The sequence below is a fragment of the Pristiophorus japonicus genome, unplaced genomic scaffold (genome assembly GCF_044704955.1).
Source record: "Pristiophorus japonicus isolate sPriJap1 unplaced genomic scaffold, sPriJap1.hap1 HAP1_SCAFFOLD_73, whole genome shotgun sequence".
Lineage (NCBI taxonomy): Eukaryota > Metazoa > Chordata > Chondrichthyes > Pristiophoridae > Pristiophorus > Pristiophorus japonicus.
Window position 1 is genome coordinate 205,446 of NW_027254645.1, and position 27,987 is coordinate 233,432.

General features: G+C 44.7%; 22 non-coding genes across 22 annotated transcripts; all 22 read right to left on the reverse strand.

Annotated features, from left to right (window-relative positions):
* Positions 1-329: 329 nt before the first annotated feature.
* trnas-gcu (transfer RNA serine (anticodon GCU)) lies at positions 330-411 on the reverse strand. Its single transcript has one exon. It is a non-coding gene; the product is annotated as a tRNA-Ser (tRNA).
* Positions 412-2,648: 2,237 nt separating this feature from the next.
* trnas-gcu (transfer RNA serine (anticodon GCU)) lies at positions 2,649-2,730 on the reverse strand. The gene has a single exon. It is a non-coding gene; the product is annotated as a tRNA-Ser (tRNA).
* Positions 2,731-2,975: 245 nt separating this feature from the next.
* On the reverse strand, positions 2,976-3,064 carry trnar-ucg (transfer RNA arginine (anticodon UCG)). The gene is given in 2 exon segments: positions 2,976-3,011; positions 3,028-3,064. It is a non-coding gene; the product is annotated as a tRNA-Arg (tRNA).
* A 1,928-nt stretch (positions 3,065-4,992) lies between these two features.
* Positions 4,993-5,074, reverse strand: trnas-gcu (transfer RNA serine (anticodon GCU)). Its single transcript has one exon. It is a non-coding gene; the product is annotated as a tRNA-Ser (tRNA).
* A 2,237-nt stretch (positions 5,075-7,311) lies between these two features.
* trnas-gcu (transfer RNA serine (anticodon GCU)) lies at positions 7,312-7,393 on the reverse strand. The gene has a single exon. It is a non-coding gene; the product is annotated as a tRNA-Ser (tRNA).
* A 245-nt stretch (positions 7,394-7,638) lies between these two features.
* On the reverse strand, positions 7,639-7,727 carry trnar-ucg (transfer RNA arginine (anticodon UCG)). The gene is given in 2 exon segments: positions 7,639-7,674; positions 7,691-7,727. It is a non-coding gene; the product is annotated as a tRNA-Arg (tRNA).
* A 1,929-nt stretch (positions 7,728-9,656) lies between these two features.
* Positions 9,657-9,738, reverse strand: trnas-gcu (transfer RNA serine (anticodon GCU)). The gene has a single exon. It is a non-coding gene; the product is annotated as a tRNA-Ser (tRNA).
* A 245-nt stretch (positions 9,739-9,983) lies between these two features.
* On the reverse strand, positions 9,984-10,072 carry trnar-ucg (transfer RNA arginine (anticodon UCG)). Its single transcript is given in 2 exon segments — positions 9,984-10,019; positions 10,036-10,072. It is a non-coding gene; the product is annotated as a tRNA-Arg (tRNA).
* A 1,928-nt stretch (positions 10,073-12,000) lies between these two features.
* Positions 12,001-12,082, reverse strand: trnas-gcu (transfer RNA serine (anticodon GCU)). The gene has a single exon. It is a non-coding gene; the product is annotated as a tRNA-Ser (tRNA).
* Positions 12,083-12,327: 245 nt separating this feature from the next.
* Positions 12,328-12,416, reverse strand: trnar-ucg (transfer RNA arginine (anticodon UCG)). The gene is given in 2 exon segments: positions 12,328-12,363; positions 12,380-12,416. It is a non-coding gene; the product is annotated as a tRNA-Arg (tRNA).
* A 1,928-nt stretch (positions 12,417-14,344) lies between these two features.
* On the reverse strand, positions 14,345-14,426 carry trnas-gcu (transfer RNA serine (anticodon GCU)). Its single transcript has one exon. It is a non-coding gene; the product is annotated as a tRNA-Ser (tRNA).
* Positions 14,427-14,671: 245 nt separating this feature from the next.
* trnar-ucg (transfer RNA arginine (anticodon UCG)) lies at positions 14,672-14,760 on the reverse strand. The gene is given in 2 exon segments: positions 14,672-14,707; positions 14,724-14,760. It is a non-coding gene; the product is annotated as a tRNA-Arg (tRNA).
* A 1,929-nt stretch (positions 14,761-16,689) lies between these two features.
* Positions 16,690-16,771, reverse strand: trnas-gcu (transfer RNA serine (anticodon GCU)). Its single transcript has one exon. It is a non-coding gene; the product is annotated as a tRNA-Ser (tRNA).
* A 245-nt stretch (positions 16,772-17,016) lies between these two features.
* trnar-ucg (transfer RNA arginine (anticodon UCG)) lies at positions 17,017-17,105 on the reverse strand. The gene is given in 2 exon segments: positions 17,017-17,052; positions 17,069-17,105. It is a non-coding gene; the product is annotated as a tRNA-Arg (tRNA).
* Positions 17,106-19,033: 1,928 nt separating this feature from the next.
* Positions 19,034-19,115, reverse strand: trnas-gcu (transfer RNA serine (anticodon GCU)). Its single transcript has one exon. It is a non-coding gene; the product is annotated as a tRNA-Ser (tRNA).
* A 245-nt stretch (positions 19,116-19,360) lies between these two features.
* Positions 19,361-19,449, reverse strand: trnar-ucg (transfer RNA arginine (anticodon UCG)). Its single transcript is given in 2 exon segments — positions 19,361-19,396; positions 19,413-19,449. It is a non-coding gene; the product is annotated as a tRNA-Arg (tRNA).
* A 1,928-nt stretch (positions 19,450-21,377) lies between these two features.
* Positions 21,378-21,459, reverse strand: trnas-gcu (transfer RNA serine (anticodon GCU)). The gene has a single exon. It is a non-coding gene; the product is annotated as a tRNA-Ser (tRNA).
* Positions 21,460-21,704: 245 nt separating this feature from the next.
* Positions 21,705-21,793, reverse strand: trnar-ucg (transfer RNA arginine (anticodon UCG)). The gene is given in 2 exon segments: positions 21,705-21,740; positions 21,757-21,793. It is a non-coding gene; the product is annotated as a tRNA-Arg (tRNA).
* Positions 21,794-23,721: 1,928 nt separating this feature from the next.
* Positions 23,722-23,803, reverse strand: trnas-gcu (transfer RNA serine (anticodon GCU)). Its single transcript has one exon. It is a non-coding gene; the product is annotated as a tRNA-Ser (tRNA).
* Positions 23,804-24,048: 245 nt separating this feature from the next.
* Positions 24,049-24,137, reverse strand: trnar-ucg (transfer RNA arginine (anticodon UCG)). The gene is given in 2 exon segments: positions 24,049-24,084; positions 24,101-24,137. It is a non-coding gene; the product is annotated as a tRNA-Arg (tRNA).
* Positions 24,138-26,065: 1,928 nt separating this feature from the next.
* On the reverse strand, positions 26,066-26,147 carry trnas-gcu (transfer RNA serine (anticodon GCU)). Its single transcript has one exon. It is a non-coding gene; the product is annotated as a tRNA-Ser (tRNA).
* A 245-nt stretch (positions 26,148-26,392) lies between these two features.
* Positions 26,393-26,481, reverse strand: trnar-ucg (transfer RNA arginine (anticodon UCG)). Its single transcript is given in 2 exon segments — positions 26,393-26,428; positions 26,445-26,481. It is a non-coding gene; the product is annotated as a tRNA-Arg (tRNA).
* Between the last annotated feature and the right edge of the window lie 1,506 nt (positions 26,482-27,987).

Sequence of the window (27,987 nt, forward strand, 5' to 3'; positions counted from 1 at the left end):
GGCCCGTGACCTCTCGCATTTCAAATGTGATCATTCCGAAGGGAGAATTATAACCGTGGACCAACGAGCCGCCGACAGTGAAAAGCGCAGCTCTCAGATTCTGACGGTGGTGAGAAATGATATTATGGCCCATCGTGCATGTGCTGTCTCTCAGATACCTATCGAATTAGTGCCCCTCGCCATTGTACTGCAACTGTTCTCCTTTTGACGAATATATTATTAATTTGAGACATGACTGAGGAAAGTACAGCATCCCTGTCAGTAAAAGGGGAATTTGGAGATGAGATGAAATGTGAATGTCAAAAAGTGGTTAAGCTGCAAGCCAACGACGACGAGAATGGGATTCGAACCCATGCGTGCAGATCACAATGGATTAGCAGTCCATCGCCTTAACCTCTCGGCCACCTCGTCTCTGCCTTAATACATCGTCAGCCATTCAATCTCCTGCTTTTTGTATCCAAACATAAATAATGTGCAAGAAAGTCCACTTCACAGCTTGCTCTGCCCGTGCATGCAGATCGACAATGATGAAAACTTGCCATGAGATTCTATAAGCAAACAGCCTTCCTTTACTTCAGGTGAGTGACTGGAAGAGATGGTTGGTTTCTCGGCAGTATCAAAACAAAGAATCAAACATTTCACGCAGCGAGCTAAGTTGACCGTGGCAGGACTCTTCTGATAATTTCGCGGTTTTCATCGAAGACAGACGCCTTATCCTTCAGGCTACACGACGTGCATTGTGTTGTTGTGTATATTGGGAGAAAATTCGGGGCAACTGCAACATCAAGGTGTGGATTTACGAAAAGATGAGCATATTTCGAGTGAATGAACAGATGCACTGCGATCTGGGTGCGCACCGGCGCAGGCAACCCCAATGTAAATTGGAACACTATAGTTTAACAATTCTGTCATTGCAGCTGAAATCATACTCCTTCTCAAACAATACAGGATGACCCGGGTTTATGAGAAAATCCGTTTTAAAGGGAAAGATTATGAACCGGAACTGACAACCAGCCCATTTAAACTGACACAGAATGATCCGGGATTGCAAGGACATCCCTTTTACCCAGATGCAGAATGACCCTTGACTGACAGCAGTTCCCTTTTAAAAGAATAAAGTGAGATTTCGATCATCCCTGAAGGCAATTGTGCAGTGGGGCTCAGGACCACGCGGCGCAGAGACTGTTATTGAAGCCACAGGGGATAGACAAGGAGGGAGGGAAGGACGTCAAACCAGCCCAGTCTGAAACACACAAACAAACTAATATTCCTTAACCTCCAAAGGCAGGTTTTGAAATTTCAAACTGGAAATCCGGGACAGACAGCACATCCCTTTGAAACAGACACAGAATGATGAGGGTCTGATAGCACACCATTTTACAGAGACAGAGAATGATCTTGGACAGACAGCAAATCCCCTTAAAAGGGACACGGAAATAGAATGAATAAAAACAGATAAATATGTAAAACTCGGCAGGTCGTGCAGATTTTGTGGAGGAAGAATCCGGTTTCACGTTCTGTCGGATAATAATTCCGATATTTCAGGAAAAAGTTAAAGATTACAAATGTTTTCAACAAAAATAGCGCCTGGAAAAAATACGCAGCGAGAAATGTCAAATGGGAACGTTTGTGATGCAGCGGAACGAAGGAGTGATTAAATAATACATGGCACAATGGAGAAAGGCAAAGTGGGTGGTAATCGGGCAATAACGTAACAAAGGATGGTCCAGAGGAAGTGTTAGTGGGAATAGCAGAACCATTACCAGACAATGGGAGCGGTGCTTATCAGCCGATACGTTGAACCTAATGTTGAGGCCAGAAGACGAGAACATGCTTTCAATATAGGCTGTCACCGCCTTTTAATCAGACCAGGCAGCTTTGCCAGCCCGGATTGATTTCCTGTATGCTTTGAATTCGGCAGCCAAGGGACGAATTCAAAAAGCAGCTTCTCTCATCTTTTCAGCTCTAGAGAACCAGGACGCACTCATATTCAGGGCAGAGGTGGAGATTGACGCTGAATGTATGCTTATCCCAATTGAGGTGAACTTATGCGTACAGACAGGAAGATATACTGATCAAGTATCGGCCGGAACCAAACAAAGCTTTCGGTTATCCAACGAGTCACAGAGCCGAGTACCTCTGAGATATTTTAACTTTACTCAGTTTGGCGGGTTTCACTTTGCTCTGGGATTTGGATGCTAAGGGACCATCGGCGTAAAATCACACGTTTTAACGTGAAATACGTCTGTTTTCTCACATGTCGAGAGTCTGTTAGAAGAGGAAATTTGAGTAAAACATGGCGGGGCTCGTCCGGGATTTGGCCCGTGACTCTCGCATTTCAAATGTGATCATTCCGAAGGGAGAATCATAACCGTGGACCAACGAGCCGCCGACAGTGAAAAGCGCAGCTGTCAGATTCTGACGGTGGTGAGAAATGATATTATGGCCCATCGTGCATGTGCTGTCTCTCAGATACCTATCTAATTAGTGCCCCTCGCCATTGTACTGCAAATGTTCTCCTTTTGACGAATATATTATTAATTTGAGACATGACATGAGGAAAGTACAGCATCCCTGAAAGTAAAAGGGGAATTTGGCGATGAGATTAAATGTGAATGTCAAAAAGTGGTTAAGCTGCAAGACAACGACGACGAGAATGGGCTTCGAACCCATGCGTGCAGAGCACAATGGATTAGCAATCCATCGCCTTAATCTCTCGGCCACCTCGTCTCTGCTATAAGACATCGTCAGCCATTCAATCTCCTGCTTTTTGTATCCAAACATAAATAATGTGCAAGAAAGTCCACTTCACAGCTTGCTCTGCCCGTGCATGCAGATCGACAATGATGAAAACTTGCCATGAGATTCTTTCAGCAAACAGCCTTCCTTCACTTCAGGTGAGTGACTGGAAGAGATGGTTGGTTTCTCGGCAGAATCACAACAAAGAATATAAAATGTCTCGTAGCGAGCTAAGTTGACCGCGGCAGGACTCGAACCTGCAATCTTCTGATAACTTTGCGGTTGTCATCGAAGTCAGACGCCTTATCCATTAGGCCACGCGGCCGCTGCCAGCAACATTCATTGTGTTGTTGTATATATTGCGAGCAAATTCGGGGCAACTGCAATATCAAGGAGTGGATTTAGGAAAAGATGAGCATATTTCGAGTGAATGAACAGATGCACTGCGATCTGGGTGCGCACCGGCGCAGGCAACCCCACTGTAAATTGGAACACTATAGTTTAACAATTCGGTCATTGCAGCTGAAATCATACTCCTTCTCAAACAATACAGGATGAGCCGGGTTTATGAGAAAATCCGTTTTAAAGGGAAAGATTATGAACCGGAACTGACAACCAGCCCATTTAAACAGACACAGAATGATCCGGGATTGCAAGGACATCCCTTTTACCCAGATGCAGAATGACCCTTGACTGACAGCAGTTCCCTTTTAAAAGAATAAAGTGAGATTTCGATCATCCCTGAAGGCAAATGTTCAATGGGGCTCAGGACCACGCGGCGCAGAGACTGTTATTGAAGCCACAGGTGATAGACAAGGAGGGAGGGAAGGACGTAAAACCAGCCCAGTCTGAAACACACAAACAAACTAATATTCCTTAACCTCCAAAGGCAGGTTTTGAAATTTCAAATTGGAAATCCGGGACAGACAGCACATCCCTTTGAAATAGACACAGAATGATGAGGATCTGATAGCACACCATTTTACAGAGACAGAGAATGATCTTGGACAGACAGCAAATCCCCTTAAAAGGGACACGGAAATAGAATGAATAAAAACAGATAAATATGTAAAACTCGGCAGGTCGTGCAGATTTTGTGGAGGAAGAATCCGGTTTCACGTTCTGTCGGATAATAATTCCGATATTTCAGGAAAAAGTTAAAGATTACAGATGTTTTCAACAAAAATAGCGCCTGGAAAAAATACGCAGCGAGAAATGTCAAATGGGAACGCTTGTGATGCAGCGGAACGAAGGAGTAATTAAATAATACATGGCACAATGGAGAAAGACAAAGTGGGTGGTAATCGGGCAATAACGTAACAAAGGATGGTCCAGAGGAAGTGTTAGTGGGAATAGCAGAACCATTACCAGACAATGGGAGCGGTGCTTATCATCCGATACGTTGAACCCAATGTTGAGGCCAGAAGACGAGAACATGCTTACAATATAGGCTGTAACCGCCTTTTATTCAGACCAGCCAGCTTTGCCAGCCCGGATTGATTTCCTGTATGCTTTGAATTCGGCAGCCAAGGGACGAATTCAAAAAGCAGCTTCTCTCATCTTTTCAGCTCTAGAGAACCAGGACGCACTCATATTCAGGGCAGAGGTGGAGATTGACGCTGAATGTATGCTTATCCCAATTGAGGTGAACTTATGCGTACAGACAGGAAGATATACTGATCAAGTATCGGCCGGAACCAAACAAGGCTTTCGGTTATCCAACGAGTCACAGAGCCGAGTACCTCTGAGATATTTTAACTTTACTCAGTTTGGCGGGTTTCACTTTGCTCTGGGATTTGGATGCTAAGGGAACATCGGCGTAAAATCACACGTTTTAACGTGAAATACGTCTGTTTTCTCACATGTCGAGCGGCTGTTAGAAGCTGAACTTTGAGTAAAACATGGCGGGGCTCGTCCGGGATTTGGCCCGTGACCTCTCGCATTTCAAATGTGATCATTCCGAAGGGAGAATTATAACCGTGGACCAACGAGCCGCCGACAGTGAAAAGCGCAGCTCTCAGATTCTGACGGTGGTGAGAAATGATATTATGGCCCATCGTGCATGTGCTGTCTCTCAGATACCTATCGAATTAGTGCCCCTCGCCATTGTACTGCAACTGTTCTCCTTTTGACGAATATATTATTAATTTGAGACATGACTGAGGAAAGTACAGCATCCCTGTCAGTAAAAGGGGAATTTGGAGATGAGATGAAATGTGAATGTCAAAAAGTGGTTAAGCTGCAAGCCAACGACGACGAGAATGGGATTCGAACCCATGCGTGCAGATCACAATGGATTAGCAGTCCATCGCCTTAACCTCTCGGCCACCTCGTCTCTGCCTTAATACATCGTCAGCCATTCAATCTCCTGCTTTTTGTATCCAAACATAAATAATGTGCAAGAAAGTCCACTTCACAGCTTGCTCTGCCCGTGCATGCAGATCGACAATGATGAAAACTTGCCATGAGATTCTATAAGCAAACAGCCTTCCTTTACTTCAGGTGAGTGACTGGAAGAGATGGTTGGTTTCTCGGCAGTATCAAAACAAAGAATCAAACATTTCACGCAGCGAGCTAAGTTGACCGTGGCAGGACTCTTCTGATAATTTCGCGGTTTTCATCGAAGACAGACGCCTTATCCTTCAGGCTACACGACGTGCATTGTGTTGTTGTGTATATTGGGAGAAAATTCGGGGCAACTGCAACATCAAGGTGTGGATTTACGAAAAGATGAGCATATTTCGAGTGAATGAACAGATGCACTGCGATCTGGGTGCGCACCGGCGCAGGCAACCCCAATGTAAATTGGAACACTATAGTTTAACAATTCGGTCATTGCAGCTGAAATCATACTCCTTCTCAAACAATACAGGATGACCCGGGTTTATGAGAAAATCCGTTTTAAAGGGAAAGATTATGAACCGGAACTGACAACCAGCCCATTTAAACTGACACAGAATGATCCGGGATTGCAAGGACATCCCTTTTACCCAGATGCAGAAATACCCTTGACTGACAGCAGTTCCCTTTTAAAAGAATAAAGTGAGATTTCGATCATCCCTGAAGGCAATTGTGCAGTGGGGCTCAGGACCACGCGGCGCAGAGACTGTTATTGAAGCCACAGGGGATAGACAAGGAGGGAGGGAAGGACGTCAAACCAGCCCAGTCTGAAACACACAAACAAACTAATATTCCTTAACCTCCAAAGGCAGGTTTTGAAATTTCAAACTGGAAATCCGGGACAGACAGCACATCCCTTTGAAACAGACACAGAATGATGAGGGTCTGATAGCACACCATTTTACAGAGACAGAGAATGATCTTGGACAGACAGCAAATCCCCTTAAAAGGGACACGGAAATAGAATGAATAAAAACAGATAAATATGTAAAACTCGGCAGGTCGTGCAGATTTTGTGGAGGAAGAATCCGGTTTCACGTTCTGTCGGATAATAATTCCGATATTTCAGGAAAAAGTTAAAGATTACAAATGTTTTCAACAAAAATAGCGCCTGGAAAAAATACGCAGCGAGAAATGTCAAATGGGAACGTTTGTGATGCAGCGGAACGAAGGAGTGATTAAATAATACATGGCACAATGGAGAAAGGCAAAGTGGGTGGTAATCGGGCAATAACGTAACAAAGGATGGTCCAGAGGAAGTGTTAGTGGGAATAGCAGAACCATTACCAGACAATGGGAGCGGTGCTTATCATCCGATACGTTGAACCTAATGTTGAGGCCAGAAGACGAGAACATGCTTTCAATATAGGCTGTCACCGCCTTTTAATCAGACCAGGCAGCTTTGCCAGCCCGGATTGATTTCCTGTATGCTTTGAATTCGGCAGCCAAGGGACGAATTCAAAAAGCAGCTTCTCTCATCTTTTCAGCTCTAGAGAACCAGGACGCACTCATATTCAGGGCAGAGGTGGAGATTGACGCTGAATGTATGCTTATCCCAATTGAGGTGAACTTATGCGTACAGACAGGAAGATATACTGATCAAGTATCGGCCGGAACCAAACAAAGCTTTCGGTTATCCAACGAGTCACAGAGCCGAGTACCTCTGAGATATTTTAACTTTACTCAGTTTGGCGGGTTTCACTTTGCTCTGGGATTTGGATGCTAAGGGACCATCGGCGTAAAATCACACGTTTTAACGTGAAATACGTCTGTTTTCTCACATGTCGAGAGTCTGTTAGAAGAGGAAATTTGAGTAAAACATGGCGGGGCTCGTCCGGGATTTGGCCCGTGACTCTCGCATTTCAAATGTGATCATTCCGAAGGGAGAATCATAACCGTGGACCAACGAGCCGCCGACAGTGAAAAGCGCAGCTGTCAGATTCTGACGGTGGTGAGAAATGATATTATGGCCCATCGTGCATGTGCTGTCTCTCAGATACCTATCTAATTAGTGCCCCTCGCCATTGTACTGCAAATGTTCTCCTTTTGACGAATATATTATTAATTTGAGACATGACATGAGGAAAGTACAGCATCCCTGAAAGTAAAAGGGGAATTTGGCGATGAGATTAAATGTGAATGTCAAAAAGTGGTTAAGCTGCAAGACAACGACGACGAGAATGTGCTTCGAACCCATGCGTGCAGAGCACAATGGATTAGCAATCCATCGCCTTAATCTCTCGGCCACCTCGTCTCTGCTATAAGACATCGTCAGCCATTCAATCTCCTGCTTTTTGTATCCAAACATAAATAATGTGCAAGAAAGTCCACTTCACAGCTTGCTCTGCCCGTGCATGCAGATCGACAATGATGAAAACTTGCCATGAGATTCTTTCAGCAAACAGCCTTCCTTCACTTCAGGTGAGTGACTGGAAGAGATGGTTGGTTTCTCGGCAGAATCACAACAAAGAATATAAAATGTCTCGTAGCGAGCTAAGTTGACCGCGGCAGGACTCGAACCTGCAATCTTCTGATAACTTTGCGGTTGTCATCGAAGTCAGACGCCTTATCCATTAGGCCACGCGGCCGCTGCCAGCAACATTCATTGTGTTGTTGTATATATTGCGAGCAAATTCGGGGCAACTGCAATATCAAGGAGTGGATTTCGGAAAAGATGAGCATATTTCGAGTGAATGAACAGATGCACTGCGATCTGGGTGCGCACCGGCGCAGGCAACCCCAATGTAAATTGGAACACTATAGTTTAACAATTCGGTCATTGCAGCTGAAATCATACTCCTTCTCAAACAATACAGGATGAGCCGGGTTTATGAGAAAATCCGTTTTAAAGGGAAAGATTATGAACCGGAACTGACAACCAGCCCATTTAAACAGACACAGAATGATCCGGGATTGCAAGGACATCCCTTTTACCCAGATGCAGAATGACCCTTGACTGACAGCAGTTCCCTTTTAAAAGAATAAAGTGAGATTTCGATCATCCCTGAAGGCAATTGTGCAATGGGGCTCAGGACCACGCGGCGCAGAGACTGTTATTGAAGCCACAGGTGATAGACAAGGAGGGAGGGAAGGACGTAAAACCAGCCCAGTCTGAAACACACAAACAAACTAATATTCCTTAACCTCCAAAGGCAGGTTTTGAAATTTCAAATTGGAAATCCGGGACAGACAGCACATCCCTTTGAAATAGACACAGAATGATGAGGATCTGATAGCACACCATTTTACAGAGACAGAGAATGATCTTGGACAGACAGCAAATCCCCTTAAAAGGGACACGGAAATAGAATGAATAAAAACAGATAAATATGTAAAACTCGGCAGGTCGTGCAGATTTTGTGGAGGAAGAATCCGGTTTCACGTTCTGTCGGATAATAATTCCGATATTTCAGGAAAAAGTTAAAGATTACAGATGTTTTCAACAAAAATAGCGCCTGGAAAAAATCCGCAGCGAGAAATGTCAAATGGGAACGCTTGTGATGCAGCGGAACGAAGGAGTAATTAAATAATACATGGCACAATGGAGAAAGACAAAGTGGGTGGTAATCGGGCAATAACGTAACAAAGGATGGTCCAGAGGAAGTGTTAGTGGGAATAGCAGAACCATTACCAGACAATGGGAGCGGTGCTTATCATCCGATACGTTGAACCCAATGTTGAGGCCAGAAGACGAGAACATGCTTACAATATAGGCTGTCACCGCCTTTTATTCAGACCAGCCAGCTTTGCCAGCCCGGATTGATTTCCTGTATGCTTTGAATTCGGCAGCCAAGGGACGAATTCAAAAAGCAGCTTCTCTCATCTTTTCAGCTCTAGAGAACCAGGACGCACTCATATTCAGGGCAGAGGTGGAGATTGACGCTGAATGTATGCTTATCCCAATTGAGGTGAACTTATGCGTACAGACAGGAAGATATACTGATCAAGTATCGGCCGGAACCAAACAAGGCTTTCGGTTATCCAACGAGTCACAGAGCCGAGTACCTCTGAGATATTTTAACTTTACTCAGTTTGGCGGGTTTCACTTTGCTCTGGGATTTGGATGCTAAGGGAACATCGGCGTAAAATCACACGTTTTAACGTGAAATACGTCTGTTTTCTCACATGTCGAGCGGCTGTTAGAAGCTGAACTTTGAGTAAAACATGGCGGGGCTCGTCCGGGATTTGGCCCGTGACCTCTCGCATTTCAAATGTGATCATTCCGAAGGGAGAATTATAACCGTGGACCAACGAGCCGCCGACAGTGAAAAGCGCAGCTCTCAGATTCTTACGGTGGTGAGAAATGATATTATGGCCCATCGTGCATGTGCTGTCTCTCAGATACCTATCGAATTAGTGCCCCTCGCCATTGTACTGCAACTGTTCTCCTTTTGACGAATATATTATTAATTTGAGACATGACATGAGGAAAGTACAGCATCCCTGTAAGTAAAAGGGGAATTTGGGGATTAGGTTAAATGTGAATGTCAAAAAGTGTTTAAGCTGCAAGCCAACGACGACGAGAATGGGATTCGAACCCATGCGTGCAGAGCACAATGGATTAGCAGTCCATCGCCTTAACCTCTCGGCCACCTCGTCTCTGCTATAATATATCGTCAGCCATTCAATCTCCTGCTTTTTGTATCCAAACATAAATAATGTGCAAGAAAGTCCACTTCACAGCTTGCTCTGCCCGTGCATGCAGATCGACAATGATGAAAACTTGCCATGAGATTCTTTGAGCAAACAGCCTTCCTTCACTTCAGGTGAGTGACTGGAAGAGATGGTTGGTTTCTCGGCAGAATCACAACAAAGAATATAAAATGTCTCGTAGCGAGCTAAGTTGACCGCGGCAGGACTCGAACCTGCAATCTTCTGATAACTTTGCGGTTGTCATCGAAGTCAGACGCCTTATCCATTAGGCCACGCGGCCGCTGCCAGCAACATTCATTGTGTTGTTGTATATATTGCGAGCAAATTCGGGGCAACTGCAATATCAAGGAGTGGATTTAGGAAAAGATGAGCATATTTCGAGTGAATGAACAGATGCACTGCGATCTGGGTGCGCACCGGCGCAGGCAACCCCACTGTAAATTGGAACACTATAGTTTAACAATTCGGTCATTGCAGCTGAAATCATACTCCTTCTCAAACAATACAGGATGACCCGGGTTTATGAGAAAATCCGTTTTAAAGGGAAAGATTATGAACCGGAACTGACAACCAGCCCATTTAAACAGACACAGAATGATCCGGGATTGCAAGGACATCCCTTTTACCCAGATGCAGAATGACCCTTGACTGACAGCAGTTCCCTTTTAAAAGAATAAAGTGAGATTTCGATCATCCCTGAAGGCAATTGTGCAGTGGGGCTCAGGACCACGCGGCGCAGAGACTGTTATTGAAGCCACAGGTGATAGACAAGGAGGGAGGGAAGGACGTAAAACCAGCCCAGTCTGAAACACACAAACAAACTAATATTCCTTAACCTCCAAAGGCAGGTTTTGAAATTTCAAATTGGAAATCCGGGACAGACAGCACATCCCTTTGAAACAGACACAGAATGATGAGGGTCTGATAGCACACCATTTTACAGAGACAGAGAATGATCTTGGACAGACAGCAAATCCCCTTAAAAGGGACACGGAAATAGAATGAATAAAAACAGATAAATATGTAAAACGCGGCAGGTCGTGCAGATTTTGTGGAGGAAGAATCCGGTTTCACGTTCTGTCGGATAATAATTGCGATATTTCAGGAAAAAGTTAAAGATTACAGATGTTTTCAACAAAAATAGCGCCTGGAAAAAATACGCAGCGAGAAATGGCAAATGGGAACGTTTGTGATGCAGCGGAACGAAGGAGTGATTAAATAATACATGGCACAATGGAGAAAGGCAAAGTGGGTGGTAATCGGGCAATAACGTAACAAAGGATGGTCCAGAGGAAGTGTTAGTGGGAATAGCAGAACCATTACCAGACAATGGGAGCGGTGCTTATCATCCGATACGTTGAACCTAATGTTGAGGCCAGAAGACGAGAACATGCTTACAATATAGGCTGTCACCGCCTTTTAATCAGACCAGGCAGCTTTGCCAGCCCGGATTGATTTCCTGTATGCTTTGAATTCGGCAGCCAAGGGACGAATTCAAAAAGCAGCTTCTCTCATCTTTTCAGCTCTAGAGAACCAGGACGCACTCATATTCAGGGCAGAGGTGGAGATTGACGCTGAATGTATGCTTATCCCAATTGAGGTGAACTTATGCGTACAGACAGGAAGATATACTGATCAAGTATCGGCCGGAACCAAACAAGGCTTTCGGTTATCCAACGAGTCACAGAGCCGAGTACCTCTGAGATATTTTAACTTTCCTCAGTTTGGCAGGTTTCACTTTGCTCTGGGATTTGGATGCTAAGGGAACATCGGCGTAAAATCACACGTTTTAACGTGAAATACGTCTGTTGTCTCACATGTCGAGCGGCTGTTAGAAGCGGAAATTTTAGTAAAACATGGCGGGGCTCGTCCGGGATTTGGCCCGTGACTCTCGCATTTCAAATGTGATCATTCCGAAGGGAGAATCATAACCGTGGACCAACGAGCCGCCGACAGTGAAAAGCGCAGCTCTCAGATTCTGACGGTGGTGAGAAATGATATTATGGCCCATCGTGCATGTGCTGTCTCTCAGATACCTATCTAATTAGTGCCCCTCGCCATTGTACTGCAACTGTTCTCCTTTTGACGAATATATTATTAATTTGAGACATGACATGAGGAAAGTACAGCATCCCTGAAAGTAAAAGGGGAATTTGGCGATGAGGTTAAATGTGAATGTCAAAAAGTGGTTAAGCTACAAGCCAACGACGACGAGAATGGGATTCGAACCCATGCGTGCAGAGCACAATGGATTAGCAGTCCATCGCCTTAACCTCTCGGCCACCTCGTCTCTGCTATAAGACATCGTCAGCCATTCAATCTCCTGCTTTTTGTATCCAAACATAAATAATGTGCAAGAAAGTCCACTTCACAGCTTGCTCTGCCCGTGCATGCAGATGGACAATGATGAAAACTTGCCATGAGTTTCTTTGAGCAAACAGCCTTCCTTCACTTCAGGTGAGTGACTGGAAGAGATGGTTGGTTTCTCGGCAGAATCACAACAAAGAATATAAAATGTCTCGTAGCGAGCTAAGTTGACCGCGGCAGGACTCGAACCTGCAATCTTCTGATAACTTTGCGGTTGTCATCGAAGTCAGACGCCTTATCCATTAGGCCACGCGGCCGCTGCCAGCAACATTCATTGTGTTGTTGTATATATTGCGAGCAAATTCGGGGCAACTGCAATATCAAGGAGTGGATTTAGGAAAAGATGAGCATATTTCGAGTGAATGAACAGATGCACTGCGATCTGGGTGCGCACCGGCGCAGGCAACCCCAATGTAAATTGGAACACTATAGTTTAACAATTCGGTCATTGCAGCTGAAATCATACTCCTTCTCAAACAATACAGGATGACCCGGGTTTATGAGAAAATCCGTTTTAAAGGGAAAGATTATGAACCGGAACTGACAACCAGCCCATTTAAACAGACACAGAATGATCCGGGATTGCAAGGACATCCCTTTTACCCAGATGCAGAATGACCCTTGACTGACAGCAGTTCCCTTTTAAAAGAATAAAGTGAGATTTCGATCATCCCTGAAGGCAATTGTGCAGTGGGGCTCAGGACCACGCGGCGCAGAGACTGTTATTGAAGCCACAGGTGATAGACAAGGAGGGAGGGAAGGACGTAAAACCAGCCCAGTCTGAAACACACAAACAAACTAATATTCCTTAACCTCCAAAGGCAGGTTTTGAAATTTCAAATTGGAAATCCGGGACAGACAGCACATCCCTTTGAAACAGACACAGAATGATGAGGGTCTGATAGCACACCATTTTACAGAGACAGAGAATGATCTTGGACAGTCAGCAAATCCCCTTAAAAGGGACACGGAAATAGAATGAATAAAAACAGATAAATATGTAAAACTCGGCAGGTCGTGCAGATTTTGTGGAGGAAGAATCCGGTTTCACGTTCTGTCGGATAATAATTGCGATATTTCAGGAAAAAGTTAAAGATTACAGATGTTTTCAACAAAAATAGCGCCTGGAAAAAATACGCAGCGAGAAATGTCAAATGGGAACGTTTGTGATGCAGCGGAACGAAGGAGTGATTAAATAATACATGGCACAATGGAGAAAGGCAAAGTGGGTGGTAATCGGGCAATAACGTAACAAAGGATGGTCCAGAGGAAGTGTTAGTGGGAATAGCAGAACCATTACCAGACAATGGGAGCGGTGCTTATCATCCGATACGTTGAACCTAATGTTGAGGCCAGAAGACGAGAACATGCTTACAATATAGGCTGTCACCGCCTTTTAATCAGACCAGGCAGCTTTGCCAGCCCGGATTGATTTCCTGTATGCTTTGAATTCGGCAGCCAAGGGACGAATTCAAAAAGCAGCTTCTCTCATCTTTTCAGCTCTAGAGAACCAGGACCCACTCATATTCAGGGCAGAGGTGGAGATTGACGCTGAATGTATGCTTATCCCAATTGAGGTGAACTTATGCGTACAGACAGGAAGATATACTGATCAAGTATCGGCCGGAACCAAACAAGGCTTTCGGTTATCCAACGAGTCACAGAGCCGAGTACCTCTGAGATATTTTAACTTTACTCAGTTTGGCAGGTTTCACTTTGCTCTGGGATTTGGATGCTAAGGGAACATCGGCGTAAAATCACACGTTTTAACGTGAAATACGTCTGTTGTCTCACATGTCGAGCGGCTGTTAGAAGCGGAAATTTTAGTAAAACATGGCGGGGCTCGTCCGGGATTTGGCCCGTGACTCTCGCATTTCAAATGTGATCATTCCGAAGGGAGAATCATAACCGTGGACCAACGAGCCGCCGACAGTGAAAAGCGCAGCTCTCAGATTCTGACGGTGGTGAGAAATGATATTATGGCCCATCGTGCATGTGCTGTCTCTCAGATACCTATCTAATTAGTGCCCCTCGCCATTGTACTGCAACTGTTCTCCTTTTGACGAATATATTATTAATTTGAGACATGACATGAGGAAAGTACAGCATCCCTGAAAGTAAAAGGGGAATTTGGCGATGAGGTTAAATGTGAATGTCAAAAAGTGGTTAAGCTACAAGCCAACGACGACGAGAATGGGATTCGAACCCATGCGTGCAGAGCACAATGGATTAGCAGTCCATCGCCTTAACCTCTCGGCCACCTCGTCTCTGCTATAAGACATCGTCAGCCATTCAATCTCCTGCTTTTTGTATCCAAACATAAATAATGTGCAAGAAAGTCCACTTCACAGCTTGCTCTGCCCGTGCATGCAGATGGACAATGATGAAAACTTGCCATGAGTTTCTTTGAGCAAACAGCCTTCCTTCACTTCAGGTGAGTGACTGGAAGAGATGGTTGGTTTCTCGGCAGAATCACAACAAAGAATATAAAATGTCTCGTAGCGAGCTAAGTTGACCGCGGCAGGACTCGAACCTGCAATCTTCTGATAACTTTGCGGTTGTCATCGAAGTCAGACGCCTTATCCATTAGGCCACGCGGCCGCTGCCAGCAACATTCATTGTGTTGTTGTATATATTGCGAGCAAATTCGGGGCAACTGCAATATCAAGGAGTGGATTTAGGAAAAGATGAGCATATTTCGAGTGAATGAACAGATGCACTGCGATCTGGGTGCGCACCGGCGCAGGCAACCCCAATGTAAATTGGAACACTATAGTTTAACAATTCGGTCATTGCAGCTGAAATCATACTCCTTCTCAAACAATACAGGATGAGCCGGGTTTATGAGAAAATCCGTTTTAAAGGGAAAGATTATGAACCGGAACTGACAACCAGCCCATTTAAACAGACACAGAATGATCCGGGATTGCAAGGACATCCCTTTTACCCAGATGCAGAATGACCCTTGACTGACAGCAGTTCCCTTTTAAAAGAATAAAGTGAGATTTCGATCATCCCTGAAGGCAATTGTGCAATGGGGCTCAGGACCACGCGGCGCAGAGACTGTTATTGAAGCCACAGGTGATAGACAAGGAGGGAGGGAAGGACGTAAAACCAGCCCAGTCTGAAACACACAAACAAACTAATATTCCTTAACCTCCAAAGGCAGGTTTTGAAATTTCAAATTGGAAATCCGGGACAGACAGCACATCCCTTTGAAATAGACACAGAATGATGAGGATCTGATAGCACACCATTTTACAGAGACAGAGAATGATCTTGGACAGACAGCAAATCCCCTTAAAAGGGACACGGAAATAGAATGAATAAAAACAGATAAATATGTAAAACTCGGCAGGTCGTGCAGATTTTGTGGAGGAAGAATCCGGTTTCACGTTCTGTCGGATAATAATTCCGATATTTCAGGAAAAAGTTAAAGATTACAGATGTTTTCAACAAAAATAGCGCCTGGAAAAAATCCGCAGCGAGAAATGTCAAATGGGAACGCTTGTGATGCAGCGGAACGAAGGAGTAATTAAATAATACATGGCACAATGGAGAAAGACAAAGTGGGTGGTAATCGGGCAATAACGTAACAAAGGATGGTCCAGAGGAAGTGTTAGTGGGAATAGCAGAACCATTACCAGACAATGGGAGCGGTGCTTATCATCCGATACGTTGAACCCAATGTTGAGGCCAGAAGACGAGAACATGCTTACAATATAGGCTGTCACCGCCTTTTATTCAGACCAGCCAGCTTTGCCAGCCCGGATTGATTTCCTGTATGCTTTGAATTCGGCAGCCAAGGGACGAATTCAAAAAGCAGCTTCTCTCATCTTTTCAGCTCTAGAGAACCAGGACGCACTCATATTCAGGGCAGAGGTGGAGATTGACGCTGAATGTATGCTTATCCCAATTGAGGTGAACTTATGCGTACAGACAGGAAGATATACTGATCAAGTATCGGCCGGAACCAAACAAGGCTTTCGGTTATCCAACGAGTCACAGAGCCGAGTACCTCTGAGATATTTTAACTTTACTCAGTTTGGCGGGTTTCACTTTGCTCTGGGATTTGGATGCTAAGGGAACATCGGCGTAAAATCACACGTTTTAACGTGAAATACGTCTGTTTTCTCACATGTCGAGCGGCTGTTAGAAGCTGAACTTTGAGTAAAACATGGCGGGGCTCGTCCGGGATTTGGCCCGTGACCTCTCGCATTTCAAATGTGATCATTCCGAAGGGAGAATTATAACCGTGGACCAACGAGCCGCCGACAGTGAAAAGCGCAGCTCTCAGATTCTTACGGTGGTGAGAAATGATATTATGGCCCATCGTGCATGTGCTGTCTCTCAGATACCTATCGAATTAGTGCCCCTCGCCATTGTACTGCAACTGTTCTCCTTTTGACGAATATATTATTAATTTGAGACATGACATGAGGAAAGTACAGCATCCCTGTAAGTAAAAGGGGAATTTGGGGATTAGGTTAAATGTGAATGTCAAAAAGTGTTTAAGCTGCAAGCCAACGACGACGAGAATGGGATTCGAACCCATGCGTGCAGAGCACAATGGATTAGCAGTCCATCGCCTTAACCTCTCGGCCACCTCGTCTCTGCTATAATATATCGTCAGCCATTCAATCTCCTGCTTTTTGTATCCAAACATAAATAATGTGCAAGAAAGTCCACTTCACAGCTTGCTCTGCCCGTGCATGCAGATCGACAATGATGAAAACTTGCCATGAGATTCTTTGAGCAAACAGCCTTCCTTCACTTCAGGTGAGTGACTGGAAGAGATGGTTGGTTTCTCGGCAGAATCACAACAAAGAATATAAAATGTCTCGTAGCGAGCTAAGTTGACCGCGGCAGGACTCGAACCTGCAATCTTCTGATAACTTTGCGGTTGTCATCGAAGTCAGACGCCTTATCCATTAGGCCACGCGGCCGCTGCCAGCAACATTCATTGTGTTGTTGTATATATTGCGAGCAAATTCGGGGCAACTGCAATATCAAGGAGTGGATTTAGGAAAAGATGAGCATATTTCGAGTGAATGAACAGATGCACTGCGATCTGGGTGCGCACCGGCGCAGGCAACCCCACTGTAAATTGGAACACTATAGTTTAACAATTCGGTCATTGCAGCTGAAATCATACTCCTTCTCAAACAATACAGGATGACCCGGGTTTATGAGAAAATCCGTTTTAAAGGGAAAGATTATGAACCGGAACTGACAACCAGCCCATTTAAACAGACACAGAATGATCCGGGATTGCAAGGACATCCCTTTTACCCAGATGCAGAATGACCCTTGACTGACAGCAGTTCCCTTTTAAAAGAATAAAGTGAGATTTCGATCATCCCTGAAGGCAATTGTGCAGTGGGGCTCAGGACCACGCGGCGCAGAGACTGTTATTGAAGCCACAGGTGATAGACAAGGAGGGAGGGAAGGACGTAAAACCAGCCCAGTCTGAAACACACAAACAAACTAATATTCCTTAACCTCCAAAGGCAGGTTTTGAAATTTCAAATTGGAAATCCGGGACAGACAGCACATCCCTTTGAAACAGACACAGAATGATGAGGGTCTGATAGCACACCATTTTACAGAGACAGAGAATGATCTTGGACAGACAGCAAATCCCCTTAAAAGGGACACGGAAATAGAATGAATAAAAACAGATAAATATGTAAAACGCGGCAGGTCGTGCAGATTTTGTGGAGGAAGAATCCGGTTTCACGTTCTGTCGGATAATAATTGCGATATTTCAGGAAAAAGTTAAAGATTACAGATGTTTTCAACAAAAATAGCGCCTGGAAAAAATACGCAGCGAGAAATGTCAAATGGGAACGTTTGTGATGCAGCGGAACGAAGGAGTGATTAAATAATACATGGCACAATGGAGAAAGGCAAAGTGGGTGGTAATCGGGCAATAACGTAACAAAGGATGGTCCAGAGGAAGTGTTAGTGGGAATAGCAGAACCATTACCAGACAATGGGAGCGGTGCTTATCATCCGATACGTTGAACCTAATGTTGAGGCCAGAAGACGAGAACATGCTTACAATATAGGCTGTCACCGCCTTTTAATCAGACCAGGCAGCTTTGCCAGCCCGGATTGATTTCCTGTATGCTTTGAATTCGGCAGCCAAGGGACGAATTCAAAAAGCAGCTTCTCTCATCTTTTCAGCTCTAGAGAACCAGGACGCACTCATATTCAGGGCAGAGGTGGAGATTGACGCTGAATGTATGCTTATCCCAATTGAGGTGAACTTATGCGTACAGACAGGAAGATATACTGATCAAGTATCGGCCGGAACCAAACAAGGCTTTCGGTTATCCAACGAGTCACAGAGCCGAGTACCTCTGAGATATTTTAACTTTCCTCAGTTTGGCAGGTTTCACTTTGCTCTGGGATTTGGATGCTAAGGGAACATCGGCGTAAAATCACACGTTTTAACGTGAAATACGTCTGTTGTCTCACATGTCGAGCGGCTGTTAGAAGCGGAAATTTTAGTAAAACATGGCGGGGCTCGTCCGGGATTTGGCCCGTGACTCTCGCATTTCAAATGTGATCATTCCGAAGGGAGAATCATAACCGTGGACCAACGAGCCGCCGACAGTGAAAAGCGCAGCTCTCAGATTCTGACGGTGGTGAGAAATGATATTATGGCCCATCGTGCATGTGCTGTCTCTCAGATACCTATCTAATTAGTGCCCCTCGCCATTGTACTGCAACTGTTCTCCTTTTGACGAATATATTATTAATTTGAGACATGACATGAGGAAAGTACAGCATCCCTGAAAGTAAAAGGGGAATTTGGCGATGAGGTTAAATGTGAATGTCAAAAAGTGGTTAAGCTACAAGCCAACGACGACGAGAATGGGATTCGAACCCATGCGTGCAGAGCACAATGGATTAGCAGTCCATCGCCTTAACCTCTCGGCCACCTCGTCTCTGCTATAAGACATCGTCAGCCATTCAATCTCCTGCTTTTTGTATCCAAACATAAATAATGTGCAAGAAAGTCCACTTCACAGCTTGCTCTGCCCGTGCATGCAGATGGACAATGATGAAAACTTGCCATGAGTTTCTTTGAGCAAACAGCCTTCCTTCACTTCAGGTGAGTGACTGGAAGAGATGGTTGGTTTCTCGGCAGAATCACAACAAAGAATATAAAATGTCTCGTAGCGAGCTAAGTTGACCGCGGCAGGACTCGAACCTGCAATCTTCTGATAACTTTGCGGTTGTCATCGAAGTCAGACGCCTTATCCATTAGGCCACGCGGCCGCTGCCAGCAACATTCATTGTGTTGTTGTATATATTGCGAGCAAATTCGGGGCAACTGCAATATCAAGGAGTGGATTTAGGAAAAGATGAGCATATTTCGAGTGAATGAACAGATGCACTGCGATCTGGGTGCGCACCGGCGCAGGCAACCCCAATGTAAATTGGAACACTATAGTTTAACAATTCGGTCATTGCAGCTGAAATCATACTCCTTCTCAAACAATACAGGATGACCCGGGTTTATGAGAAAATCCGTTTTAAAGGGAAAGATTATGAACCGGAACTGACAACCAGCCCATTTAAACAGACACAGAATGATCCGGGATTGCAAGGACATCCCTTTTACCCAGATGCAGAATGACCCTTGACTGACAGCAGTTCCCTTTTAAAAGAATAAAGTGAGATTTCGATCATCCCTGAAGGCAATTGTGCAGTGGGGCTCAGGACCACGCGGCGCAGAGACTGTTATTGAAGCCACAGGTGATAGACAAGGAGGGAGGGAAGGACGTAAAACCAGCCCAGTCTGAAACACACAAACAAACTAATATTCCTTAACCTCCAAAGGCAGGTTTTGAAATTTCAAATTGGAAATCCGGGACAGACAGCACATCCCTTTGAAACAGACACAGAATGATGAGGGTCTGATAGCACACCATTTTACAGAGACAGAGAATGATCTTGGACAGACAGCAAATCCCCTTAAAAGGGACACGGAAATAGAATGAATAAAAACAGATAAATATGTAAAACTCGGCAGGTCGTGCAGATTTTGTGGAGGAAGAATCCGGTTTCACGTTCTGTCGGATAATAATTGCGATATTTCAGGAAAAAGTTAAAGATTACAGATGTTTTCAACAAAAATAGCGCCTGGAAAAAATACGCAGCGAGAAATGTCAAATGGGAACGTTTGTGATGCAGCGGAACGAAGGAGTGATTAAATAATACATGGCACAATGGAGAAAGGCAAAGTGGGTGGTAATCGGGCAATAACGTAACAAAGGATGGTCCAGAGGAAGTGTTAGTGGGAATAGCAGAACCATTACCAGACAATGGGAGCGGTGCTTATCATCCGATACGTTGAACCTAATGTTGAGGCCAGAAGACGAGAACATGCTTACAATATAGGCTGTCACCGCCTTTTAATCAGACCAGGCAGCTTTGCCAGCCCGGATTGATTTCCTGTATGCTTTGAATTCGGCAGCCAAGGGACGAATTCAAAAAGCAGCTTCTCTCATCTTTTCAGCTCTAGAGAACCAGGACCCACTCATATTCAGGGCAGAGGTGGAGATTGACGCTGAATGTATGCTTATCCCAATTGAGGTGAACTTATGCGTACAGACAGGAAGATATACTGATCAAGTATCGGCCGGAACCAAACAAGGCTTTCGGTTATCCAACGAGTCACAGAGCCGAGTACCTCTGAGATATTTTAACTTTACTCAGTTTGGCAGGTTTCACTTTGCTCTGGGATTTGGATGCTAAGGGAACATCGGCGTAAAATCACACGTTTTAACGTGAAATACGTCTGTTGTCTCACATGTCGAGCGGCTGTTAGAAGCGGAAATTTTAGTAAAACATGGCGGGGCTCGTCCGGGATTTGGCCCGTGACTCTCGCATTTCAAATGTGATCATTCCGAAGGGAGAATCATAACCGTGGACCAACGAGCCGCCGACAGTGAAAAGCGCAGCTCTCAGATTCTGACGGTGGTGAGAAATGATATTATGGCCCATCGTGCATGTGCTGTCTCTCAGATACCTATCTAATTAGTGCCCCTCGCCATTGTACTGCAACTGTTCTCCTTTTGACGAATATATTATTAATTTGAGACATGACATGAGGAAAGTACAGCATCCCTGAAAGTAAAAGGGGAATTTGGCGATGAGGTTAAATGTGAATGTCAAAAAGTGGTTAAGCTACAAGCCAACGACGACGAGAATGGGATTCGAACCCATGCGTGCAGAGCACAATGGATTAGCAGTCCATCGCCTTAACCTCTCGGCCACCTCGTCTCTGCTATAAGACATCGTCAGCCATTCAATCTCCTGCTTTTTGTATCCAAACATAAATAATGTGCAAGAAAGTCCACTTCACAGCTTGCTCTGCCCGTGCATGCAGATGGACAATGATGAAAACTTGCCATGAGTTTCTTTGAGCAAACAGCCTTCCTTCACTTCAGGTGAGTGACTGGAAGAGATGGTTGGTTTCTCGGCAGAATCACAACAAAGAATATAAAATGTCTCGTAGCGAGCTAAGTTGACCGCGGCAGGACTCGAACCTGCAATCTTCTGATAACTTTGCGGTTGTCATCGAAGTCAGACGCCTTATCCATTAGGCCACGCGGCCGCTGCCAGCAACATTCATTGTGTTGTTGTATATATTGCGAGCAAATTCGGGGCAACTGCAATATCAAGGAGTGGATTTAGGAAAAGATGAGCATATTTCGAGTGAATGAACAGATGCACTGCGATCTGGGTGCGCACCGGCGCAGGCAACCCCACTGTAAATTGGAACACTATAGTTTAACAATTCGGTCATTGCAGCTGAAATCATACTCCTTCTCAAACAATACAGGATGACCCGGGTTTATGAGAAAATCCGTTTTAAAGGGAAAGATTATGAACCGGAACTGACAACCAGCCCATTTAAACAGACACAGAATGATCCGGGATTGCAAGGACATCCCTTTTACCCAGATGCAGAATGACCCTTGACTGACAGCAGTTCCCTTTTAAAAGAATAAAGTGAGATTTCGATCATCCCTGAAGGCAATTGTGCAGTGGGGCTCAGGACCACGCGGCGCAGAGACTGTTATTGAAGCCACAGGTGATAGACAAGGAGGGAGGGAAGGACGTAAAACCAGCCCAGTCTGAAACACACAAACAAACTAATATTCCTTAACCTCCAAAGGCAGGTTTTGAAATTTCAAATTGGAAATCCGGGACAGACAGCACATCCCTTTGAAACAGACACAGAATGATGAGGGTCTGATAGCACACCATTTTACAGAGACAGAGAATGATCTTGGACAGACAGCAAATCCCCTTAAAAGGGACACGGAAATAGAATGAATAAAAACAGATAAATATGTAAAACTCGGCAGGTCGTGCAGATTTTGTGGAGGAAGAATCCGGTTTCACGTTCTGTCGGATAATAATTGCGATATTTCAGGAAAAAGTTAAAGATTACAGATGTTTTCAACAATAATAGCGCCTGGAAAAAATACGCAGCGAGAAATGTCAAATGGGAACGTTTGTGATGCAGCGGAACGAAGGAGTGATTAAATAATACATGGCACAATGGAGAAAGGCAAAGTGGGTGGTAATCGGGCAATAACGTAACAAAGGATGGTCCAGAGGAAGTGTTAGTGGGAATAGCAGAACCATTACCAGACAATGGGAGCGGTGCTTATCATCCGATACGTTGAACCTAATGTTGAGGCCAGAAGACGAGAACATGCTTACAATATAGGCTGTCACCGCCTTTTAATCAGACCAGGCAGCTTTGCCAGCCCGGATTGATTTCCTGTATGCTTTGAATTCGGCAGCCAAGGGACGAATTCAAAAAGCAGCTTCTCTCATCTTTTCAGCTCTAGAGAACCAGGACGCACTCATATTCAGGGCAGAGGTGGAGATTGACGCTGAATGTATGCTTATCCCAATTGAGGTGAACTTATGCGTACAGACAGGAAGATATACTGATCAAGTATCGGCCGGAACCAAACAAGGCTTTCGGTTATCCAACGAGTCACAGAGCCGAGTACCTCTGAGATATTTTAACTTTACTCAGTTTGGCAGGTTTCACTTTGCTCTGGGATTTGGATGCTAAGGGAACATCGGCGTAAAATCACACGTTTTAACGTGAAATACGTCTGTTGTCTCACATGTCGAGCGGCTGTTAGAAGCGGAAATTTGAGTAAAACATGGCGGGGCTCGTCCGGGATTTGGCCCGTGACTCTCGCATTTCAAATGTGATCATTCCGAAGGGAGAATCATAACCGTGGACCAACGAGCCGCCGACAGTGAAAAGCGCAGCTCTCAGATTCTGACGGTGGTGAGAAATGATATTATGGCCCATCGTGCATGTGCTGTCTCTCAGATACCTATCTAATTAGTGCCCCTCGCCATTGTACTGCAACTGTTCTCCTTTTGACGAATATATTATTAATTTGAGACATGACATGAGGAAAGTACAGCATCCCTGAAAGTAAAAGGGGAATTTGGCGATGAGGTTAAATGTGAATGTCAAAAAGTGGTTAAGCTACAAGCCAACGACGACGAGAATGGGATTCGAACCCATGCGTGCAGAGCACAATGGATTAGCAGTCCATCGCCTTAACCTCTCGGCCACCTCGTCTCTGCTATAAGATATCGTCAGCCATTCAATCTCCTGCTTTTTGTATCCAAACATAAATAATGTGCAAGAAAGTCCACTTCACAGCTTGCTCTGCCCGTGCATGCAGATGGACAATGATGAAAACTTGCCATGAGTTTCTTTGAGCAAACAGCCTTCCTTCACTTCAGGTGAGTGACTGGAAGAGATGGTTGGTTTCTCGGCAGAATCACAACAAAGAATATAAAATGTCTCGTAGCGAGCTAAGTTGACCGCGGCAGGACTCGAAACTGCAATTTTCTGATAACTTTGCGGTTGTCATCGAAGTCAGACGCCTTATCCATTAGGCCACGCGGCCGCTGCCAGCAACATTCATTGTGTTGTTGTATATATTGCGAGCAAATTCGGGGCAACTGCAATATCAAGGAGTGGATTTAGGAAAAGATGAGCATATTTCGAGTGAATGAACAGATGCACTGCGATCTGGGTGCGCACCGGCGCAGGCAACCCCAATGTAAATTGGAACACTATAGTTTAACAATTCGGTCATTGCAGCTGAAATCATACTCCTTCTCAAACAATACAGGATGACCCGGGTTTATGAGAAAATCCGTTTTAAAGGGAAAGATTATGAACCGGAACTGACAACCAGCCCATTTAAACAGACACAGAATGATCCGGGATTGCAAGGACATCCCTTTTACCCAGATGCAGAATGACCCTTGACTGACAGCAGTTCCCTTTTAAAAGAATAAAGTGAGATTTCGATCATCCCTGAAGGCAATTGTGCAGTGGGGCTCAGGACCACGCGGCGCAGAGACTGTTATTGAAGCCACAGGTGATAGACAAGGAGGGAGGGAAGGACGTAAAACCAGCCCAGTCTGAAACACACAAACAAACTAATATTCCTTAACCTCCAAAGGCAGGTTTTGAAATTTCAAATTGGAAATCCGGGACAGACAGCACATCCCTTTGAAACAGACACAGAATGATGAGGGTCTGATAGCACACCATTTTACAGAGACAGAGAATGATCTTGGACAGACAGCAAATCCCCTTAAAAGGGACACGGAAATAGAATGAATAAAAACAGATAAATATGTAAAACTCGGCAGGTCGTGCAGATTTTGTGGAGGAAGAATCCGGTTTCACGTTCTGTCGGATAATAATTGCGATATTTCAGGAAAAAGTTAAAGATTACAGATGTTTTCAACAAAAATAGCGCCTGGAAAAAATACGCAGCGAGAAATGTCAAATGGGAACGTTTGTGATGCAGCGGAACGAAGGAGTGATTAAATAATACATGGCACAATGGAGAAAGGCAAAGTGGGTGGTAATCGGGCAATAACGTAACAAAGGATGGCCCAGAGGAAGTGTTAGTGGGAATAGCAGAACCATTACCAGACAATGGGAGCGGTGCTTATCATCCGATACGTTGAACCTAATGTTGAGGCCAGAAGACGAGAACATGCTTACAATATAGGCTGTCACCGCCTTTTAATCAGACCAGGCAGCTTTGCCAGCCCGGATTGATTTCCTGTATGCTTTGAATTCGGCAGCCAAGGGACGAATTCAAAAAGCAGCTTCTCTCATCTTTTCAGCTCTAGAGAACCAGGACGCACTCATATTCAGGGCAGAGGTGGAGATTGACGCTGAATGTATGCTTATCCCAATTGAGGTGAACTTATGCGTACAGACAGGAAGATATACTGATCAAGTATCGGCCGGAACCAAACAAGGCTTTCGGTTATCCAACGAGTCACAGAGCCGAGTACCTCTGAGATATTTTAACTTTACTCAGTTTGGCAGGTTTCACTTTGCTCTGGGATTTGGATGCTAAGGGAACATCGGCGTAAAATCACACGTTTTAACGTGAAATACGTCTGTTGTCTCACATGTCGAGCGGCTGTTAGAAGCGGAAATTTGAGTAAAACATGGCGGGGCTCGTCCGGGATTTGGCCCGTGACTCTCGCATTTCAAATGTGATCATTCCGAAGGGAGAATCATAACCGTGGACCAACGAGCCGCCGACAGTGAAAAGCGCAGCTCTCAGATTCTGACGGTGGTGAGAAATGATATTATGGCCCATCGTGCATGTGCTGTCTCTCAGATACCTATCTAATTAGTGCCCCTCGCCATTGTACTGCAACTGTTCTCCTTTTGACGAATATATTATTAATTTGAGACATGACATGAGGAAAGTACAGCATCCCTGAAAGTAAAAGGGGAATTTGGCGATGAGGTTAAATGTGAATGTCAAAAAGTGGTTAAGCTACAAGCCAACGACGACGAGAATGGGATTCGAACCCATGCGTGCAGAGCACAATGGATTAGCAGTCCATCGCCTTAACCTCTCGGCCACCTCGTCTCTGCTATAAGATATCGTCAGCCATTCAATCTCCTGCTTTTTGTATCCAAACATAAATAATGTGCAAGAAAGTCCACTTCACAGCTTGCTCTGCCCGTGCATGCAGATCGACAATGATGAAAACTTGCCATGAGTTTCTTTGAGCAAACAGCCTTCCTTCACTTCAGGTGAGTGACTGGAAGAGATGTTTGGTTTCTCGGCAGAATCACAACAAAGAATATAAAATGTCTCGTAGCGAGCTAAGTTGACCGCGGCAGGACTCGAAACTGCAATTTTCTGATAACTTTGCGGTTGTCATCGAAGTCAGACGCCTTATCCATTAGGCCACGCGGCCGCTGCCAGCAACATTCATTGTGTTGTTGTATATATTGCGAGCAAATTCGGGGCAACTGCAATATCAAGGAGTGGATTTAGGAAAAGATGAGCATATTTCGAGTGAATGAACAGATGCACTGCGATCTGGGTGCGCACCGGCGCAGGCAACCCCAATGTAAATTGGAACACTATAGTTTAACAATTCGGTCATTGCAGCTGAAATCATACTCCTTCTCAAACAATACAGGATGACCCGGGTTTATGAGAAAATCCGTTTTAAAGGGAAAGATTATGAACCGGAACTGACAACCAGCCCATTTAAACAGACACAGAATGATCCGGGATTGCAAGGACATCCCTTTTACCCAGATGCAGAATGACCCTTGACTGACAGCAGTTCCCTTTTAAAAGAATAAAGTGAGATTTCGATCATCCCTGAAGGCAATTGTGCAGTGGGGCTCAGGACCACGCGGCGCAGAGACTGTTATTGAAGCCACAGCTGATAGACAAGGAGGGAGGGAAGGACGTAAAACCAGCCCAGTCTGAAACACACAAACAAACTAATATTCCTTAACCTCCAAAGGCAGGTTTTGAAATTTCAAATTGGAAATCCGGGACAGACAGCACATCCCTTTGAAACAGACACAGAATGATGAGGGTCTGATAGCACACCATTTTACAGAGACAGAGAATGATCTTGGACAGACAGCAAATCCCCTTAAAAGGGACACGGAAATAGAATGAATAAAAACAGATAAATATGTAAAACTCGGCAGGTCGTGCAGATTTTGTGGAGGAAGAATCCGGTTTCACGTTCTGTCGGATAATAATTGCGATATTTCAGGAAAAAGTTAAAGATTACAGATGTTTTCAACAAAAATAGCGCCTGGAAAAAATACGCAGCGAGAAATGTCAAATGGGAACGTTTGTGATGCAGCGGAACGAAGGAGTGATTAAATAATACATGGCACAATGGAGAAAGGCAAAGTGGGTGGTAACGGGCAATAACGTAACAAAGGATGGTCCAGAGGAAGTGTTAGTGGGAATAGCAGAACCATTACCAGACAATGGGAGCGGTGCTTATCATCCGATACGTTGAACCTAATGTTGAGGCCAGAAGACGAGAACATGCTTACAATATAGGCTGTCACCGCCTTTTAATCAGACCAGGCAGCTTTGCCAGCCCGGATTGATTTCCTGTATGCTTTGAATTCGGCAGCCAAGGGACGAATTCAAAAAGCAGCTTCTCTCATCTTTTCAGCTCTAGAGAACCAGGACGCACTCATATTCAGGGCAGAGGTGGAGATTGACGCTGAATGTATGCTTATCCCAATTGAGGTGAACTTATGCGTACAGACAGGAAGATATACTGATCAAGTATCGGCCGGAACCAAACAAGGCTTTCGGTTATCCAACGAGTCACAGAGCCGAGTACCTCTGAGATATTTTAACTTTACTCAGTTTGGCAGGTTTCACTTTGCTCTGGGATTTGGATGCTAAGGGAACATCGGCGTAAAATCACACG